Genomic DNA, 9,969 nt, shown 5'->3' with positions numbered 1-9,969 from the left:
GCGCTCGCCCTAATAAATTTAACTTTAATATAATAAACTGAATTCTAATCGTATCGTATTGACAGGGCATCAACTCTATTAGATTACATTGTAACTAATACCAGCAATTAGTAAGACCGAACTTTCAAAATGAAGTTAACAAAGTTCTTCTTATACTTTAAGCTTTTACAACTTGAAAGGCATCTTCGTTACTTAAAAGTTTACAGATATTTAACTAAAATTCGACAGCAAATTTCAACAGCTTCGATTAAAATTACAATCTAATAGATTTTACACATCAATCCGTTAACGGATGAATAATTATTTTTAAACTAATAGATTCCTTGTGTATGTTTATGTTGATTTGTTGGAATTGTAGATTGGATTGTTTTCTTTTAAATTCAGTAAGCAGTGAACCGTATACATAACCCATTCTGTACAAATGTATAGTATAGGTAAACGTATTTTATACAATACTAGCTGCACCCCGAGGGTTCACCCGCATTGCTCCGCTCCTGTTGGTCTTAGCGTGATGATATATAGCATATAGCCTTACTTGATAAATGGGCTATCTAACACTGAAATAATTTTTCAAATCGGACCAGTAGTTCCTGAGATTAGGGCGTTCAAACAGACAAACAAACTCTTCAGCTTTATATTATTAGTAAACATTTATTATGTACCTAAGTATAAGAAATATATGAAATTTCTTCTCAAATTTCTCCACTACAGTTCAGCCTTGCCACTTGGACAAACCTCTTTTTATTATGTAACACACTTCATAAAGCCAACGTTCTAGATACGGAAGTTACCATAGACTATGTACTCTATAACATAATATTCGTTATGGTTGACAATGGTACGATACGCACGTACAAGGTCACACGCGCACAACGCTTCTTTTGGAGAAAATTATGCTTTATGTCGTATTGTGTTATAGGTAGGTACATAATATAATGATATCCTAAAATAAACACAGATTCGGGACGTATGGATGGTGAATGCGTTTGTGTTAGCGGAATCTTAATGCGATGATGCCAGATATGTGGAGCAACTGATAGAGAAAATTGTAATTCAATTTTGGATTTGAATCGATTATGTTATAATTTATATCCTTAATTCAAAATCAACTACTCTCTGTTTGGATATATCTGATGCCAAATCAACTATAGATATTACTTTCCATCTGGGTCGAAGAACGGTGGATGTATCATGGATGGATCATTAAAATCTTAAAAATAAATCAAATATTGGGTTAGGTCGTCAGCTTTTTATACAGAAAAAAATAAATCCCAGATGACTACCGGATGAATATATAACGTCTGTCATGCTATATTTTCAATTGTACCCACGCGAAGCCGCGGGCGGTAAGCTACTCCTTCAGTCTTTTTAAAAGCTTCTCATTTTCACCATATTGTTATATCTACCCTTTATGTACTTGAAACATATTTTTAATGATTTATTGTTGTCGTCAAAATCTTTTAATGCTTTTTCCATAATTGTTTCATTCATGAAGTTTTTATTTTTCAAAACGTTTTAATTACTATCTAGGTATTGCTTAAATTATCGGTCAAGAATTTCGAGCCTGTTTATTCCTTACAAAAAACAGCATTACAAAAATACAAGTATAAGTAGAAACGTTACTAACTATTTCATTAATAATAATCTGTGATAGAACTACCTGCCAGTGGAAGCCTCTTGATATCAGTATTGCCGTTGTAGAGATTATCCGGAACAAATAGACATAATATACCTATAAATTATGCAAAAAATGTTGAACTTACCTTATTATTTATTTTGATATGCAAATTTCAATTAATAAACCACTGCATTTATTAACTTATTCAATTGTGTAAATTTCGAAAATATAATAGGTAAAGTTCTTAGTTTTCTAACGTATTGCATTTGCAGCATACTTAGGTACATTGAGATTTGAGATATAGAAAGTAGAGCTTTTAAACTGAGCAAGAATGAGCTGACTCGACAAACGTTATCCTGTAAACATTCCCGCAAAAGAAAACAATAAAATATTTCAAAAATTGTGCATGTTTTCACTTTACCAAATTTTTTAAGTTTTATATAAGGAAATAGTTAAAATTATTTAATTTTAAGACTAATTTCTATAAATATGGATGTTTTAGTGATTTCTCTTCAACAGATGGTTGCACTGTTTTTATGCCTAAGTATAACCTATTTGTTTTTGTTCTTACATTTAGCAATATGTGGCTCATCCTTTCGTCAATAAATTTTGACGCGTTTGTTCAAAGAAAAAGATCCCTTTATTATTTTAAGTATATATTTTTGAACCTTGAATCTCTACATTCATCAAATCCGATATATTCGATGAGAAGGACAAAGCTTCTTTCGGATTAATAATAATATGTCAATATGGATTTAGAAACAGATGAAAGCAATCGATCAAAGTGTTATTGAAACGGATTCTTATTAAAAATACAGAATGCGTCGAATAACGGCGTCGTAATAAAGAAAGCAATTTCAAAATAGATTTTGGTTTTGATTCACATGAATCACTGTTTTTGATCCGGGAAAATATTAAAATAGTGGGAAGACGGATGTTGGTATCTGTTTTTTTTAAATGACTCTTTGACAAAATCCTAAGGCCTTATGCATGCAAAGTTATTTATAGAATTAAAGATTTTTTTAGTTATTAAGTGAGAGACGCAAAATTTTATCAACGTCAATATTTCAATGATTGAATTTTTTTTCACTCACCTTTTGTTCTCCTTCACAAAATTAAAACTAATAAAAATAACTTCCATTCACTAAAACACAGCCACTGCTTAACGGATTAAATAAATAAATTATTTTTAAACACTCTTCAACTTTTGAACGCAACACTTATGTCAAAACGCGCGGGAAACGACATGTCATTTACGTAATGTCATTGCAAAATTCGCGCGATCGAGTAGCGCGCTGTGTGCCTACAGCTCGACTGAACGCTTTTGATCTTTGGATACAGGTCCGCAGGCGCGAACCCATTTCTATCCCATTGCCTTCACGTCGTAGCATCACACATTTTTCATTACATTACCTTACGTGAATGCTAATCTACTAAAGCTTTTATTGCAAAACGGCAGACTACATCAACGCGATTTTTACAAACATGTTTTCCGACGAATTTCGCTCTTGTAATTTTCTACGAATGACAATACAATTGGTTTATATCCCTGTTTGTTATTTAATAAGCGCTTAATCTTACCTAGTACCTCCATAATACTTAATCGTCAAAACAATCTAAAGTTATAATTAACGTTATCAATAAATACAGTTATAAGATAATTCGTTCGTATTTCGTAAGATAAGTTAGCATTTACTGAACTGAAAATAGGTTCTCGTTTGTTTGTAAAGTATTTGTGTTTGAATACGATAAAACTAAAATATCAAAGTGTCAATAATGCAAATAACACCTCAGTAGCACAGAATACTTAATAGTAGCTACCGCAGTAGCTTAATTTCATTTCATTTTTCGTTCTGAAACATGAATAATGAATTGTGATCTAATACATCCTACAGGTGGAGGATATCTCCTAATTTTCATAATAAATACTTCCAAAAACATAATTTTCTTGGAATATTATAAAGCGGTATAATTATGCCATAAAACGAGGCAATAAAGACTTGCGGGACATTTTCTTTTAATTATCTGAAACCCAATCATTTGCAGAGCTTATTTTCATAAAATTTCGTATTCTCAGCCTTGGTTTCTAGACAAATTATAATTTTAAAGGGTGTATTTTACGGACAACGAAATGAAAATTTCATGGAAAATTAATCGATGTATCTTGTTTTTGGCTTCCTTCAGTTAGTTAATCTTCTTCGAATGTCAAGACAAGAATCATAAGCTCTATTATACGTCCGTTGGTTTTTAATGGCTGTAAAAATATATTATTACGCTTAAGTTATTACGGAATAGAGTGGACGTAAATTTTTATTCCCAAATAAAACTTTTGATTGAAAAGGTTTATGTTACACTAACTCTGTCCATGACTTCGTTCGCTTGAGTATGGGTATGATAGTAGGACGTGGTTTCTTCATAGGTATATCTATATAAAATAAAAGTATTTTAACAATATGTAAGGGTTGTCAGAGTAGGTATTGAATACAATAATTACATACACATTTTATTTATAAATGAACAAAAATAGATTATTTAGATAAAATTTTAGCAATTGCTAACTATATACAGGATAAGAAATCAAATTTGCGTCTAATGAAAGAAATCTACGCAAATTTGCATAAATCTATTTTTGCTTTTTACGGAAATATCTTCGTAATATTTCTTAATCTATACTTATTTTATTTATGATCTATGAAAAATAAAACATGTAGGTAGGTATATATATATATACTGAGTTTAATGAAAAATTACAATGATAAATATCTATGCCATACTTTTTTTTTAATAAAGAAGAAAAACAGTTCGTCCGATAATAAATCATTGAGTTCATCAGATTTTGTTTAAATCAATTATTCTAGATTAAGGATTCATCCGAATTCGACGAGCCTACAGTCTTTCAGGAATAACGTAGCATCAAAAAGGAATAAGAATCTATCCATTAATCCAAAAGCTCGGAGCTTATTTGTTACAAACAAACAAAATCTTTCCTCGTTATCGTATTAGTATTAACAATATACTATATTTGAGTACGCAACAATATTACATTTGCTTATTTTCCTAACTAGTTCCGTAGCAAATAATTCGTTCAGTGTTTCTTTTAACTGCTAAATGTAATTTATCTCTCAAAGAAAATATAGGAGTGTTTAAATTAATCGTTACTCACGACTTTACTCAAAATTTCAAAACTTTCATATAATTTAGAATTCTTGTTGATTGTTATTGTTTTCATAATAGATACATAGAATGTATTTTATAAGATCAAAGAAACACGATAATTTTAGTGAATCCTCATCTTGTGAGTTATATCTGCCCGTAAAATTAATATCAAAATCAATCGCGCCATCGCAATCGATTCACGAACTAATCAATATGACCAATAAATGTAAAATATGTGGAAGTACATTAATGAGGGTTTTCCGAAATTATCAATGTATGTTAAGAAATAAGAACCATATAAAAAGTATATGATGAAATAACACTAGTAATAAACTGTTAATTGTTATTAAATTTTATGTAGTAATTACGTTTCATAAATCGAGCGTCTTTTACAGTAGCGGAAGAACAAGGCGACAAACGGAAAAATTTACAGGGGCCCCGGAGAAACGACGTCTGGGGCCCCAAACGTCCACAGCTAATATTATGATACTAATTATGGAATATCAAGAACAATGGTATAGGTAAACCAGAATCTGATGGCAATTAGGGAAATCAAAATTTTGAGTATGCAACCCTAGGGAAAATGGACTGAACGATCTTGATACTGCTTATTTTTTATTTTGTCCTCAATATCATTAGTCACATTACATAAGTGGACAATACTGTACTTAATAATGAGATATCCACTTAATATTATGTAGGTACATACTTACATGTATAATATACATATTACTTTTATATGGGTAATACATATTATTATTTACACATACCTATATTTGTATATTCATTATCATTATGTCATTTGAAAATATGGATGTAATGATAATGCAGATCAAATCTAGATTGCTTATAATTTTTTTATAAAATAAAATAAAAATAAAATAAAACTATGTTTATTTTCGTAAGTATTAACAGATACACACATTATAAAATTGACTTGGGCAGCTTGGACTTGACGAATAGCCGTATTGGAAACTCCTGTAATAAGTTTTCATAAAATTATATTGTAAACAACAAACAATATTATAGTTACCTACATATAAGAGCTAGCGCGCACGAGCAACTTTGTCTCCGCAACTATTTTGTCTCTCCCATCAATTGTATGGGGAGTTGCGTCGCTACGTGCGCGTACTTTCATACTAGCCCATGGGTGGAGAGACAAAATAGTTGCGGAGACAAAGTTGCTCGTGCGCGCTAGCTCTAATAATTATTTTTAATTTAAAGTATCAAAACGGGTAAGTCCAATTTACCAATAAAATATCAAAATTGAAAATTGTGATGTGTTTGACCCTTCTTCGTCGAATGTTTTTCTATACACATTATAAACAACACCGCTTGCTTGTGATCGCAGCGGCTTTATCTAAATTTTCGAAGATTTTTTAGACAAAATCTTAAAAATTATTCATCAATTGCAAAGAAGACAAATAATTTGACAACCAATTTGATAGTTGTCAAATAAAGTTGCCACATGAAAATCTTTTATTTCTTAAATATAAATATGCCATCAGATTCTGGTAGACCTATACATCTACATTTTATAAATTCCTCAGCAAAATTGCTCTACATTTTTAGACTCTATTAAAAATTACTCTACGAGAGTCTACTTTATTCATAAAGAATAAAGATATCTTGGGCCTCAAACAATACAATTCCGGCACTGGTGTTTAACTTTATCAAAAGTTATTAGGTTGTCACATCAAGCAAGACGTTATGCCGCCTCGCAAGGACAGGACAATTGTTACGTTTTTGGTACACATAATTAACAATGAACTCTCACGCGAGGAATAAGGTTGTGCATGCTAAATAGGAGTTTTAATATAATATTATTTATCCGTGTTGAGATCAATTTTAATAAAGTATTCTGCCATTTTATCGAAGGTAACGTAGTGCAGATAATAGTGAGTTTTTAAAGTACATACTTATTTAATGTTAGTAAAATGCATACGTATTATCTGCTTTCTCTCTCTCTCTCTCTCTCTCTCTTTTGGACAGAATATTATAGTAAACCAGAATTAATATTCAACATCAAACATTTCCAAAATAAAGTAAAAATGGTCGGGTGATCCATTAAAAGTTTAAAACGTTACAAGCCGAGTTAATATATACATATTATATACTTTAATCTCAAATAACCTACTTTTGTTTACTTTTAATATTCCGTTTTTGCGCGCCCTATCCACACACGGCCTTTATTAAATCCCGAAATGTCTGTACAAATAAGCCAACGGTTATTAAGGAAGTCATTTCAGTAACTCGTACAAATAATAATTACAAACAATAGAGATATTTACTTACAACAAGATTAATTATGTGGATACTTTTGTCTATTCATTGGGTTTTAATTTTCATTTTCAGTTTTAAAAACTGACTTTTCAATTAATATATGGTGGGTGTATTTGGAAGTCGTACGTATTTTTTTATGTAGGTGTTTTATAACTCTGGGGAAATTTTATCTCGTAAAAGACGCGTTACCTGGAATCAATCTCAAAATTTGGTTATGTCAAATTATATATGTTTCAGAAGCAATGAAAGGTGAATATCTTTAACTAATAAGAATATAATATGGAAAACTTACTTAATATATTAGATCTAGGCACAGAGGTCTAGGTCTTTCTAGGTCTAGTAGATAAATTGTTCAATTACCACATTCATCAATCATCAGCTGCTGGATCAATAACGTAGGATGTTACGAAAATAAAACTACATAATATATCATCATTTTTTATTACCTACATCAACAATCAAGTTATTTAAATAGTTAAAGTTTAAGTTTAATTATCTAAAGTTGGTCATTTTAAAAATAATACGAAATCTACTAATAGGTTGCATAAATATATTAAATATTAAGGGTTAATCTGCTTTCCCATTAAGTATTCTTAACCTGTTAACAGTTAAATGGAAAAATTATTTTTCCTCAAGTTCTTTTGAATTACTAGAATAGTCCATTAGCGAAGTTGAGGTTGAACGATTTTACAATGAGGATTGAAATTATTTAATTTATTTTTATTACAAGTAGAATGAACATTTTGATTAAATAGCATTAAAAACTTAATAGAACATCTTTTAATCAATTTGAATTTTTGGAACCTGAAAATAACATGTTGGTTTTAACGCGAAATCAATTAAATCTTTCATCATTGAAATCAACTTTCATTCGTGAAATATGAAATTATTAAGAGACGCGCATCCGATTTTATACTTTGATAAAACTTACCTATCATTCATCAGTGGATTCATCAAAAAAATATATGTACAGTCATACTTCGCCCGTAACTCATGGGTTTTTTTGTTTCTATAATCCAAATTTTACAATTGATTTTAATCCTTTACGTTTTTGCTGGCATCCAAGATTGCTTTAATAAATAAAAGTGAAGTCTCATGTCCCCTAGTGGGGTAGTGGGGTAAGGGGCAGATGCATTATACATCTATTTCACTGATCGATTTTCTACTGTTCTGTGCTACGCTCACGCGTCAACCACTGTACCAAGGAGGCGGTCAAATACACTCATATATATGTTATACGGCGATCAGATATAATACTCTATGTGTACTCTATCTATATAATACTAAATACTTCTTAGTTTATATTATATTTAATAAAAGATAATATAAACCAAGAAGTTATGGCCAAAATGTTAAAACCCTTTAACGTCTATATCTTAAGGATTTTTTTTTATATTTATGAAGTTGAGAACCAGTGATAAACTGAAAGACAATGGATAGACGTAGGACATAGATATATATTTTTATACCAATAATCAAAAGACATTATTCAAAAATGTTGATCACGTCCATGATTTAATTATGCGAGACGCCGATAACAAGAAAAATCCATCACGTAGCTTATCGGAGAAATTATTATTTTCAAGTCGTTTTATTTCACGTGCTCTTCAGTTTAGTGTTTAAACTTAAACATAAACTTTAACTTGAACTATTATAACATAGTTACATAGACTGTACATTACATGGTACATCGTACATTATTTGATCAAATTATCGTTTTTTTACTAGCTACTAATATAAAATAAAATATTCCTACCTATGGAAAAACATAATATTATCATCTCTCTTTTACACATAGAGCAAGTATAGTACGACTCTACCAAACTTAGAAAGCTTCCTGTCTCAGAAAGCCCGAAAATTTCTAACTAAACCATTCTCATGTTTCGTATATTGAGACATGACTACAAGCCGGCATAGGAAAAAATATGGGTCAAATGAACCACCAGGGGACATATCTAGAACGATAGAAGAGCATAAAATAATAAGATTCATCACTATGCCGTCACTTGTAAGCTGTCCAACTGAGTGCAGATGAGAATTCAAAAGTACAGGTAGACTCGGTAAATTTTGGTCATATATTTTTGTACGGCATTCTTAACCATCGATAGATCCATTAAAAATAATAAGAAACCGCTCAGTGCCGTACAAAAATGGTGGTCCACCAAGTCGGAATTTTTATTTAATTTCCGAGAGTTACCGGGGGTAAATTTGGTCATTTGACCATGTACGGCATCTGTGTCATACTATTGCTATACTGCTTTTAATCCATTATTCCGCAACGCCGTACAAAAATCATGGGGACAAGGGGAAAAAATCGAGAGTTGCAATCCCCTCTCTTTCCCCACTCCAGCGGGTCATTTGACACAACACGAAATAAATTTATTTTTAAAGTATTTTATGCATAGATAATATTTTTTCATGTGCCGTACATTTTCGTTGGTTCAAAGGGGAAAAATCTGAAAAAGAAAAAAATCCATATAACGAAATGTTTGCTTTATATTTTTATAATAAAATATAAATATACATTAATATTAAGAAGCTCGAGGTGGTTAATTATCACCTTGGAAAGTCGGAGTCGGGTGGAATGGACTCCGTTAAATTGATGAACTAATAAAGAAGCTATGAACGAAAAGATGTGAATTATTTGCAATTAGCCCATGAATACAGGTAAAGTCACAAGCAAATGCTAGTAATATATACATATTCAAAATGTACAAGTAAAGCGCTTTCAAATGATACCAAACACGGCATATTTATCTTAACTTAATTTTTTTACTCAGTATGTTTTGTCCGCTAGAAGGCGCCACATTAGATTTTGTGAAACCCCATATAGCCTTTAGCTAGCTGGTCGCTGGTTATCCAGTGAACAATTCAGACGCTTCTAATGATATATCATTTGTCGAATTCTGATA

The sequence above is a fragment of the Colias eurytheme genome, chromosome 23, assembly GCF_061535395.1.
Source record: "Colias eurytheme isolate Ceu_HAF_F1 chromosome 23, ilColEury1 Martin Lab GWU primary, whole genome shotgun sequence".
NCBI classification, from domain to species: domain Eukaryota; kingdom Metazoa; phylum Arthropoda; class Insecta; order Lepidoptera; family Pieridae; genus Colias; species Colias eurytheme.
This window is presented reverse-complemented; position numbering follows the sequence as displayed.